This window comes from Mauremys mutica, chromosome 6, assembly GCF_020497125.1.
Source record: "Mauremys mutica isolate MM-2020 ecotype Southern chromosome 6, ASM2049712v1, whole genome shotgun sequence".
Classification (NCBI taxonomy): domain Eukaryota; kingdom Metazoa; phylum Chordata; order Testudines; family Geoemydidae; genus Mauremys; species Mauremys mutica.
In genome coordinates this window covers 9,004,760-9,017,735 of record NC_059077.1, presented here as the reverse complement: position 1 = coordinate 9,017,735, position 12,976 = coordinate 9,004,760, and positions in this window count along the sequence as shown.

Here is a 12,976-nt window from a genome sequence, read left to right as displayed (position 1 = left end):
TTATTATAGTTATTATTATAATTCCAAATTGAAACATTCCATGGAAGATAAATGCATAATTGATAGCAATGACCTTCACCATAAGCCTCAGATGTGTTTCAAGCGGAGCAATTGATCTATAGTTATTGATGACATGCTATTGAATTATTTATCACAGCTTGAATGGGGGAAATGATATTTGCTATACAAAGCTATAGTAATAACGCTACAATGGAAGTTCCTAGAAGAAAAGTGCTGGATTTTATACGAGTTGAGGATGATGAGTCAATATATATTGTACATAACTGGAGGTGGGTGGGGGCAGCCAATTAGGCAAATTATTAGGCCCAGCAATTAAAAAAAACGAGAAAGAGAGAGAGGAGAAAATAGGTACATTAACGAAACCCTTACAACAGATGGCAAAGTGTCCTCAGATCCTCTAGTGGTAGAAAAATAAACTTTCAAGGAATATTTTATATCAGTGTATCACCTAGAATATATTCACTCTGAGGATTCAGAGAGCTATCTAGGAGACATTCAACTAAATTATTTAACAGAGGATGACAGGAAAGAATTAGAGAAAGAAATTTCCCTGTTGAAAAGTTAAAGCAACAATCCACTCTGTATCCACTGATAAATCTCTGGGTCCAGATGGTTGCCCAATAGAATTTTTAGCAAACATTTGGAGAGATAATAAGCCCTGTAACAGTAGATAATTACTCACTTCTATATGGCTCAGTGCCCCCCTCATCTACATTTGTTTCTATAGCAGTTCTTTTGCCAAAAAAAGAGAGAGAACAGACCCTCCCCCCCCTCCTAATTTGCAACATCCTTTCTTTTTGCTCAATGCAGATGTCAAAAACACAGTCACTTCTATCTTGCAATTCATGGGATGATCTTGGTGACATTAGAAAGGATAAAGCTGAATTCAACACAATTAAAGTGGGTTATTAAAATAGTGATTAAAAAAGTGGAACTAAACAAATGATTCAAAGATATGATTGAAAATAGGCTTTTGACTCAAAGAAGCTATGTGAATAAGGACAATCTGAATAACAAAGGCTTGAATATTCAGTGGTGTAATTCACTGCAGTTTACAATAGGGAAGCTACTGTGTTTGGGGCCATTATAATGGAATTCTTTCACCTTTTCATAAAGCTTAGCAGAGGAATTAGGTCCACAGCAGCATATCTTTCTTTCAGCCCTTCTGGAATGTGAAGCTATTGTCCTGATCCTCAGCTGTTGTAACTCAGCAGAACTTCACTTAAACCAATGGATCTGTGCCAGTTTACACCTACGGACAGCCTGGCCCATGATCTGTAAAAAGCCATGATCTGTACCTGAAATGGACTGACTCAAGGGATGTCACTGGAGAAATGAATATTGTGATCAGCTCTTGAGCTGGTGCCCAAGGGCATAGCTGCAGTAAAATTGATGGTGCATTGCACTAGCTGAGGATCTGTTTCTTCGTTTAGGTTTTGCATTTTAAAATATATGTATATTGTGTGAAGATGTCGATGCAGCTGAGAGGGTCATCAAAGGAGTGCTAAATCAAGGGAAGCTGGAAGGACTGGTTTGTTTGTTTTTCCCCCTTTAGTTGCAAGATACCCATCTGGAAAAGTGTTAGACTTCAGCAGATAGGTGAATGGGCAAAAGCCATATTAAATGCCCAGTGCCTCAGAAGAATCGATCCCCACATTAGAGCATTAGGACCAAATTGGCATTGCTTCATTGAAATCAATGGCGCTCTACCCTGATTTACATCAGCTGAGGATCTGACCCCAACATTCCATAACTAGCTCCACCATTTGGAAACAAGACGGCCATTGGTCCAGGTCTTAGAGGAGATTGGAGAAATTGTTAAGAGAGAATATTAAAACAAAACAAACTAGGAGGGGTGTAGAAAACAGAGGAATCAGTCTTGCCTGGAAAGGGATGGCAGAAGAAATAGTACCACAGGAAACAAATTGAGAGAAATGAGAATAAAAGGGCTCTCGTTTACTAACATGTATCTTGTGTTTAGTCTCTTCTAATGAACCAGCAATAATGGAGGAATTAAAACACCAATGTTATGAAGTCTGGATAGCTCAGGAGATGTAATTGTTGCGAGAATCTTTAATCTTCTCACTGCTCAAATCCATCCTAGGTAAGTGCAGTGGCCAAAAATTGTGGTTGTTCTGTGCACATGAATTAGGTGTCCAAATCATTATCTGTTACCTTGGATGGCAGTGTCAGAAGACAGGACATATTTGCATGTTCATTTAAGTCTGGGTCTCCCTCTAGGTGTAGCCAGACACCAAAACTGGCCTCTCAGGCCCACATTAACCCTTTCATGGCCTTTGATAATGCACACCCAATCACAGTTGCAGCCACTTGCAGTCAAAGCTATTATAATAATACACAATGAATGAAAGAAAGGGGATTGTGATAGTAATGAATATATATCAGAAACTAGGAATTGTAGAAATTGTATAAGGAAGCAAAGGGACACAAGTATACCTCTATAGTCAGCAGAGTTAAGCACAATAAGAAGAAGGTTTTTAAGGAACAAAAATAATCCTGACAATGGTACGGGTCCATTACTAGATGGAATTTGTAGAATAATAATAATGCAGAAAAGGCAGAGTATTCAATAAATATTTCTGTTCTGGATTTGGGTGGGGAAACAGATCAGGTGGCCTGATCATGATGATGATGATGATACTCTTTCTATTCCACTAGTATCGCAGGAGGATGTTAAATAGAAGCTACTAAATTTAGACATTTTCAAATCAGCAGGTCTGGATAGCTTGCATCCAAGAGATTTAAAAGAGCTGTAGAAGAGCTTGCTGGGCCGTTAATGTTGATTTTCAATAAGTCTTGGAACACTAGGGAAGTTCCAGAAGACTGGAGGAAAGCTAATGATGTGCCAATACTTTAAAGAGTAAATGGGGTGACCTGAGTAATTATAGGCCTGTCAGCCTGACATTGATCCTGGGCAAGATAATGGAGCCACCGATACGAGAGTTGATTAATAAAGAACTTAAAAGAGGAATATAATTATTGCCAGTCAAGATAGGAAATAGATCCTAGCAAACTAATTTGATATGTTTTTTTAAATAAGATTACAGGTTTGGATGATAAAGGTAGCAGTGTTGATGTTATATAGTTAGACTTCTGTAAGGCATGTGACTTGGTACACACAACATTTTGACTAAAAAATTAGAACAATGTAAAATTATCATGGCACACATTAAATGGATTAAAAAGTGGCTAACTGATAGGTCTCAAAATGTAACTGAAAATGGGGAATCATCATCAACTGGGTGTATTTCTAGTGGGATCCCACATGGTTCTGTTCTTGGCCCTATGCTAGTCAACATTTTTAGGAATGAATGAAAGAAATGGAAGACGATATAAAATCATCAGGGATAAAGTTTGCAGGTGACACAAAAGTTGGGGGAGTAGTAAATAATGAAGAGGACAGGTCACTAATAAAGTGATCTAGATTGTTTGTTAAACTGGGTGTCAGTGTCAGTATCGAGGCATTTTAATATGGCTAAATGTAAATGGATATATCTAGGAACAAAGAATGCAGGCCATACTTACATGATGGGGGGCTCTATCCTGGGAAGCAGTGAAGAAAGATCTGTGGATCATGATGGATAATCAGCTGAACATGAGCTGCCAATGTAACACTGTGGCCAAAAGGGCTAATGTGATCCTTGGGATGCAGAATCTTGGATGAGGAATCTCAAGTAGGAGTAGATAAATTATTTTCCCTCTCTATTTGGCACAAGTGCGATCACTACTGGAATGCTGGGTCCAGTTCTGGTGTCCACGATTCAAGAAGGATGTTGATAAATTGGAGAGGGTTCAGAGAAGAGCCACGAGAATGAGTAAAGTATTCAAAAAGATGCCCCATAGTAACAGACTCAAGGAGATCAGCTTGTTTAGCTTAACAATAAGAAGGTTAAGGGGTGACTTGATCACAGTTTGTAAGCACTTACATGGGGACAAATATTTAATAGTGGGCTCTTCAATATAGCAGAGAAAGATATAACATGATGCAATGACCAGAAGTTGAAGCTAGACAAATTCAGAATGGAAATAGGGCTTTTTTTTTTTAATTATTTTTTACCAGTGAGATTAATTAATCATTAGAACAATTAACCAAGAGTCGTAGTAGATTCTCCAGCACTGGCAATTTTTTTTTTAAATCAAGATTAGATGCTTTTCTAAAAGATCCACTCCAGGAATTATTTGGGTGAAGTTCTGCAGCCTGTGTTATGCAGGAGGTCAAACTAGATGATCACACTGGTTCCTTCTGGCTGTGGAATCTCTAAATCTTATAGCACTTTTTGCAAGAGTTGGCGGTATTAGCCCTAAATTCTTGACCAGATTCCAGTTCAGGAAATGTTTTTCTACCTTGATCATTACGGGTATATCTACATTGCAACAGAACACCCTCAGCCGGCCCTTGTCAGCTGACATGGGCTCGTGGGCCAAAGGTTTCAAGGCTATAAAATTGCAGTGTAGATGTCTGGGCTCAGACTGGAGCCCAGAGGGGAGGGTCCAGGCTCCAGCCTAAGCCCAGACTTCTACCCTGCAATTTCATAGCCCTGCAGCCTGAGTCAGCTGACATGGGTGTTTCATTGTAGTGTAGACATACCCTATGTCTACATAGTATCACTCTGCCTGCCTACTCTTCTCCTAAAGTTGCACCTGGATATCACATCACCACCCTTATTCCACTGTAAGTGCTGGGGGGCAGTATACCATCCCCCTACAACACCAGACATGGGGCGTATCCCCCAACAGCCCTGACGCTTGGTGTTGATACAGGACGGGGTGCCAGGTGACTCGCCTCGCTGCATCAAGGCTGTTTTCAAGACTGTCCATCTTATATGTCTAAGGTACAATAATAGTTGCAGTGAGTGCCGATCATGAAAATAGACGGAGGCTGTATATGCATGCGTGTACTTATATATGTCAAAGTTATTGTTATTTCCACACTACCATGCTGATCATTTACTCCCAGGTTCTTTCTTTGCTTAACTGCAGAAATATTTCAGCATATATGCCCCACAATTTGGCCTTAGGAGAAGCAGGACATTATTGCTGAGGCAAAGTGATGACAGTCTGTGCAGAGCCCAAGGCTACAGCTGGAAGGGTACTGTCAGTGGACAAGTAATAGGTACAGTTGGACTCAGACACAGGAATTGGCATATTTCTCACATAGCACAACAATAAGAATGCCCAGAAATCTTGCAGCTTCGTTCCCTAGCCCCAGCTTTTAATTCACAGATGTCATTCAGTTCTTTTCCAAAGCCTGGTTGCTTCTTATTAGTAAAATTGTAGCCATAGCTGTCTAAGCAACCTTTATTCAGGGAACGTACTGAATGGCTGGAACTTGCCCAAAACTTTAACTTGAATCTGAACTTTTTGAAGAACGAAAGAGTTCTGTTAAATTTGTCATCAGTTCTCCCATGCCTTTCGGCATTTGTGCTCCCTTTCTGGGAACTGAACAAGAAGAACCGAAATACCAAGAGAGAGTCTAGTATTTCCATGCTAATTTGGCAGATCCATGAGTGCAGAACTCTGGTCCTTTGATAGTTACTTACCACTAATGCTAAGCTTGCCATAGCATCTGTGCTGCTATAGCAGCTGCAACAGTGAAAGCGCAAAGTCACTAGAAAGTCTAATTAGCAATCTCCACTCTGCAAGGGTTGATTGGTCCAACTTATTCTGTATGCTGTCTGGCATTGTCCAGCACTGGATGCTTCGGAGGAAGGCATGCAGTCAATCTAATGCAACTAGTTATGCAATTACAGTAAATACAATAGGGGAAATATCTTCCTGATCCCAACTGGGGAACAGCTTATGCCCTGAAGCATGAGGATTTATAACCCTTGTCATTTCATCATAGTAAAGGTAAGTATAGATGGTATTACTCACAAATATATATTCTAGAGAGATGACTAATGGGCCAGACTGAATCCAGCTGCTATATGGGTGCATGAATAGCTCTGTCCCACAATGTTCCCCTGCACAGCAGCTAGGCACAGTTGCCAACCCTGCACTCTCTCATTTCCATGTCCGTGTAGCTTCCTGATTCCAGCTGGGACCATAAATGTCAAAACACCATGACGCAAGCTGTTCATATGAGATTTATAACCCAGTTTTGTAGACTTGAGAGGTTTTGTTAGGTCAGGTAAACATGAAAACTTGAGGGACATTATCAAATGTAGACCCAAACTCCAGACCCTTAAAAGTTCACTCACCATTAGTTCACCCCCCACCCGAGACCAAAACATTACAATATAGCATGTGTATGACAAGTTATAACAGGACAAGATGATACAGACCCCAAAACTCTTAGCACACCCACACATACGCGTGCTTCTTTACATCAAGCCTGATTCTCCAGTACCTGATACCTTGTGGAGGCGTTTAGACACATACAACATGTTTATAAAATGCTTTGCATGACAAAAGATAATCAGGCTTGTTGTCTTGAGATCATTGAAGGACTCTGTGGAATATTTTCACAATTTCCCTAAGCATTTTGCAGTTATTTGTGAGTTGACCGTGATCTTAGGTTCACTTATTACAATGCCATTATTGCACTCAAATCTTTCGCGTCTCCTGCCTCCTTTAATGGGTGAGAAGAAGGATGCTGTTTGATTGCTTGATTAACCTTCAAAAATGTGTCATTAGGTGAACATCTTCTCATCCACTTATGAAAGCCGGTAAGAGTCAGCCATGGGAGCTTTTCATCATACTTTAAGTCCACTTGTGTCATCATGAAAGGTTATGTACAATTGCACAGGGTGCTGAAGAAGGACTTATAATGGAAGCAGATTGTCATCATGACACTAGCAATGAACAAGAAAATAAGTTAGCCCAATCAGAAAATGTGAGGTGTACCACTCTCCGGGGACAATTAAATGGCATTAAATTAGCATGGGCATTATGATAATCAGTGGGTAACCAGTCAATAGGAAAGTTACACAGAGGGGGTGATGGCAGTGGTGGGGAAATGGATGTACATTGTCTCACTTAATACAACTGATCAGCCAGGTGATATTGGCAAGGAAGGACAGCTTCCCTTTTATATGAATCATAGCAGAATCAGAAACTCATAGAATATCAGGATTGGAAGAGACCTCAGGAGGTCATCTAATCCAACCCCCTGCTCAAAGCACGACCAATCCCCAGCTAGATCATCCCAGCCAGGGCTTTGTCAAGCCAGTCCTTAAAAACCTCTAAGGAAGGAGATTCCACCACATCCCTAGGGAACCCATTCCAGTGCTTCACCACCTTCCTAGTGAAAAAGTTTTTCCTAATATCCAACCTAAACCTCCCCCACTGCAACTTGAGACCATTACTCCTTCTTCTGTCACCATGTACCACTGAGAACAGTCTAGATCCATCCTCTTTTACCCCTTTTCAAATAGTTGAAAGCAGCTATCAAATCCCCTCTCATTCTTCTCTTCTGCAGACTAAACAATCCCAGTTCCCTCAGCTTCTCATCATAAATCATGTGTTCCAGCCCCCTAATCATTTTTGTTGCCCTCAGCTGGACTCTTTCCAATTTTTCCACATCCTTCTTGTAGTGTGGGCCCCAAAACTAGACACAATACTCTAGATGAGCTCTCACCAATGCCGAATAGAGGGGAATGATCACATCCCTTGATCTGCTTGCAATATTTATACAGCCCAAAATGCCATTAGCCTTCTTGGCAACAAGGGCACACTGTTGACTCATATCCAGCTTCTCATGCACTGTAACTCCTAGATCCTTTTCTGCAGATCTGCTGCCTAGCCACTCAGTCCCTAGTCTGTAGCAGTGTGTGGGATTCTTCCGTCTTAAGTGTAGGACACCTAAGGCACGTGCTTTGAAATATGTAATGTTCGCAATCAGAGTGGACAGAAATAAAAGCCACCTTTCATACCCTCAGTCATCTAGCAACTCTTGTAACTGGCATATGCTATGGCTGAATGACCTGGCTTCATTCACAACTAGATCAGTACTAAAACAGTCAGGATGATAGATAGCAGTTTATCAATAATTGAAAAGAAAGGCTCAGAGATGTCCCATTATCTGAATAATTAACGCTGCACTTGGGCTTTGTAATTCCTTAATAAAACTGACTGATTGATTTGCTTAATTAATTCCTACTTTGACAGGCTTATTGCTTTCTTTGGAGATGGGGTTGGGCAAAAAAATGAAAATTATTCAAAACGGGGAAGAAAGATTTAAAATTTTCATAAACTTGTACCACCCTTCCCTCCTCAGAGAATAGTGGAAACATGTTCAACAGTTAATTCTGCATGACAGATCCTCACAGGACCCCGCCTCTTATTAACCACAAAAAGAGTTTCACAAATGGGAACCAAAAAAAAAGTTCTGTCCCTCTTTCCATTTCACTTTTGTTTGTGTCCCATTGCAACCGACCAAACATTATGATAAACTATAAAGTGTCCCCTGACCTCACCACTAGTAAACTTGACTGAGCCTTAAACACCTTTGAATAAATCAATCTGAATGGAATCTTTAAAGCCCACTTCAGTTTAACAGCAATAATTACTTTGAAAGTCAGCTGCTGCTGCTGCTGCTCTGCTGTCATAAAGGAAAAGCTTCCTCCAGCTGTAGAGTTTACCTTAGGGAAAATTGTTTTATAGATGGTTTGAAATCACCAGACCACCAGCTTGTCTTCTCTCGTTTGTTACTTTGTTGGTTGTTACCCTGTGTCCTGGTAAAGATCAAGGCTGAAAGAAGATTTTTAACCAGGCTCTAAGTAGTGATGGGCCCTGTTATTAATTACAACTTATACAGCACCCCAAGCTGCGCTGTGTTTTCATGGCCAAGCAACAATGCCGTGATCCAGATCCAAATTCCCCCAAATCTTAAGGACTTACAGGTTCCAGCTTGTGGTCTGGTTTCAGCCACAAAGGTGGATCCACGCTTCTCCAAAATGAGTGTGTGGATCTGGGTTAAGGGTTAGATCCATCTCTATTTATAACATGGTTTTATGTTCCATCCACACAAGTGAGGCTAAACCCAAAACCTGATTTGACAACAGCAGAGATCAGTAACCATTCAGCAACACCCATTGTTAACCCGAGTGAGCCAAACTCCATTGGCCTCAGAGGAGTTACACCAATCATGCATTCAGCAATTGTTTTGCCTGTGTAAAAGAGTGTGGGCTTTTGGTTTAGAGCTTTATAAGGGAGAGGATTGCTTTCCTTTTGAACTATAAGAAGATAGAAAGGAACCCTAAGGTAATAAAAAGGGAAGAAAGAAGCCAGGAATGATTAACCAGTTAACAAAACAAACGAGGTTCCAGTGTTTCCCCTATGAAAAATCAAAAGGGAGGGAGTAACACCACAGCAAAAAAGCAGAAAAAGACCGAGCAGATTCAAAACTAAAGTGGTTGGAGCAATGGCAATCATTCTGACATGAGAGGGATAAGATGGCCTAGTTCTGTAACATAATCTCCTCATCCTGGTAACTATTTAAAAGTTAGCATTACAGTACCATGTAGAGGTGCCAACCGTGATGAAAGGCTAAGCAATGTACATACATGTATTAAGAGATACTCACAGCCCAAGAAAGACAGAGGAAGGAAGTCCTATTATCCCTATTTTGCAGATGGGGAACAGAGGCATAGAGAACTAAAGTAACTTGCCTCTGGTTTCTGATAATACTTGGACTCAGACCCAACTATTGTGTGCATTAACCACAAGACCATCCTTCCTTTCAACTCATTTTTTTTGATTGTATGAAAAGTTGGTAAGAGTCCAATACCATCGTGTTGCATAGGAAAGGCGATCGAGAAAATCTAAAGAATTATCGCCCGATCTGCCTGCGTTCGCATGTCTATAAATTGTTCACTAAATTAATAAATCGACTATTGTGAAACTTGGATGAACAGCAACCTAGAGAGCAGGCTGGCTTTCGAAGGAATTATAGCATGATAGACCATCTCTTCACTCTAAACCAACTACTAGAGCATACAAGGGAATATAAATTCCCTTTGTGCATTGCCTTCGTGGACTACGAGAAGGCGTTCGACAGCATAGAGACTAAAGGTGTTCCTGAAGTTCTTTTAGAACAGGGCATCATGTGAAACATATCACATTTCTAAAGGAAGCAGACTCTGGCTGCAGCACGGACATATCACTGTTTGATACTTCTCTCAGAATCCCCACCAGGAAAGGTGTGAAACAAGGAGATACAGTTTCACCAAAATTATTCACAGCCTGTCTTGAATTGGATTTTCGATGAGCAGACTTGAAAGGTGGGATTAATATCAACGGAGAGTGGCTAAACCATCTCAGGTTCGCAGATGATATAGTGCTGATAGCTGAAAATACAGCCCAGCTTGAGAGAATGCTTAAAGAAATGAACAGGAAAAGTAGTCAAGTCAGATTAAAAATGAATCGGTCGAAAACGAAATGCATGAGATCAGATGTTCTGCAAAAAACCCAAATAATTCTTTGAGGAGAGGAGAGTCAAGAAGTTGATAAATACATTTATTTGGGACAGGAAGTCAACATGTGCCATGATCAGAAAAGTGAAATGTCACACAGAAAAAAGCGGGATGGTGTGCATTCAATGGCATCAAGGACATCCTCCAAGGAAAGATCAACAAAACAACTTGTGCGACTCTTTTCAACTCGACCGTGCTTCCAGTGATGTTATATGGCAGTGAAACATGGTTGCTGACAAAGATTGAAGAACATCAACTCTCTGTCACACAGAGGGCGATGCAACGAACATTTTTGGGCATTTCGCTCTGCGATCACATCCCCAACAAAATAATTAGGCAGCAGTCTGAAGTGCGAGATGTTGTTGTTGAAAGCAGGCTCAGCAAATGTGGCCCGACTCAGTGACAACAGATGGACCACAGGTATATCCAAGTGGAGTGAAAGAACAGAAACAGCCACATGGTTGACCTCCAAAGAGGTGGGATGATTTCCTAACGAGGAGATATGGACAAGCATGGTGAAGGATGGCCAGAGCAACAGAAGATTGGAAGATGTGTTGTGATCGGCTCAGTCTCAACTGATGAAGGACCAACAGTCTATGCAGTCTACGCATGAACCAGTGTGATCTTGAAGCTTCAGTTTTCTTCCAGCCCTAAAATCTAAGAAGCAAGTTCTTGTGCTTATCTTTCCTTGATGTTTTTGGGAGAACCCTCTTTCCCCAGTGATTTGTCCCTGATACTGGTATTTCTTTCGTTAAACATTTCAGGCCTGACTCTCTTATACTGGTATAAATTAGGAGTGACTCCAGAGAAGTCAATAGAGTAACGCTTTTGTAAAACTGATATAAGAAAAATTAAGGCCTCTGAATAATAATTAATGAGAAGAGAACCTCAAATGTTTAAGAACATTGGCGTGGATAAGCTCCCAGATGTTATAAATAAATAGACTGCATGAACAAGCTTCTTGGGAGATAGCCACTACAATTTTTCCAATGGAAGAAGAGGTTTGAGATTTCTTATACTTCCTTATGGTCAGACAGAATGTACCAGGATGGTTTTAACACCTCTTCTGATTCTGTGAAGAACCAGGTATTGGAGAGGTAACCGGAAATTAATAGAATCATACAGGATTAAGGTCATCTAGTCCAACCCCATTGTTCAAAGCAGGACCAACAGCAACTAAATCATCCCAGCCAAGGCTTTGCGAAGCCAAGTGTTTAAAACCTCTAAGGATGGAGATTCCACTACATCCCTAGGTAACCCATTCCAGTGTTTCACCACCCTCCTAGTCAAATAGTTTTTCCTATTATCCAACCTAGACCTCTCCCACTGCAACTTGAGACCATTACTCCTTGTTCTGTCATCTGCCACCACAGAGAACAGCCTAGCTCCATCCTCTTTGGAACCCCCTTTCAGGTAGTTGAAGGCTGCTATCAAATCCCCCCTCACTCTTCTCTTCTGCAGACTAAACAAGCCCAGTTCCCTCAGCCCTCCTCATAAGTCATGTGCCCCAGCCCCCTAATCATTTTCATTGACCTCCACTGGACTTTCTCCAATTTTTCCACATCCTTTCTGTAGAGAGAGGCCCAAAACTGGACGTAGTGTTCCAGATGTGGCCTCACCAGTGCCGAATAGAGGGGAATAATTATTTCCCTCGATCTGCTGGCAATGTTCCTCCTAATGCAGCCCAAGATGCCGTTAGCCTTCTTGGTAACAAGGTCACACTGCTGACTCACATCCAGCTTCTCGTCCACTATAATCCCCAGGTCCTTTTCTGCAGAACTACCGCTTAGCCAGTAAGTCTTCAGACTGTAGCAGTGCTTGGGATTCTTCCCTCCTAAGTGCAGGACTCTGCACTTTTCCTTGTGGAACCTCATCATATTTCTTTTAGCCCAATCCTCCAATTTGTCTAGGTCACTCTGGACCTTATCCCTACCCTCCAGCATATCTACCTCTCCCCACAATCTTAGATTCATCCGCTATCTTACTGAGGGTGCAATCCATCCCATCATCCAGATAGTTAATGAAGATGTTGATAAAAAAAGGCTCCAGGAGAGATCCCTGGGCCACACCACTTGATTCTGGCTGCCAACTAGACATCGAGCCATTCATCACTACCCGTTGAGCCTGACAATCTGGCCAGCTTTCTATCCACCTTATAGTCCATTCATCCAATCCATACTTTTTAATTTACTGGCAAGAATACTGTGGGAGACTGTATTAAAAGCTTTGCTAAAGACAAGATATATCACATCCACCGCTATCCCCATATTGACAGAGCCAGTTATCTCATCATTGAAGGCAATCAGGTTGGTAAGGAATGACTTGTCCTTGGTGAATCCATGTTGACTGTTCCTGATCACCTTCCTCTCTTCCAAATCGTTTGAAATGGATTCCTTGAGGACCTGCTCCATGATTTTTTCAGAGAATGAGGTGAGGCTGACCGGTCGGTAGTTTCCCGGATTCTTCTTCTTCCCTTTTTCAAAGATGGGCACTATATTTGCCTTTTTCCAATCATCTGG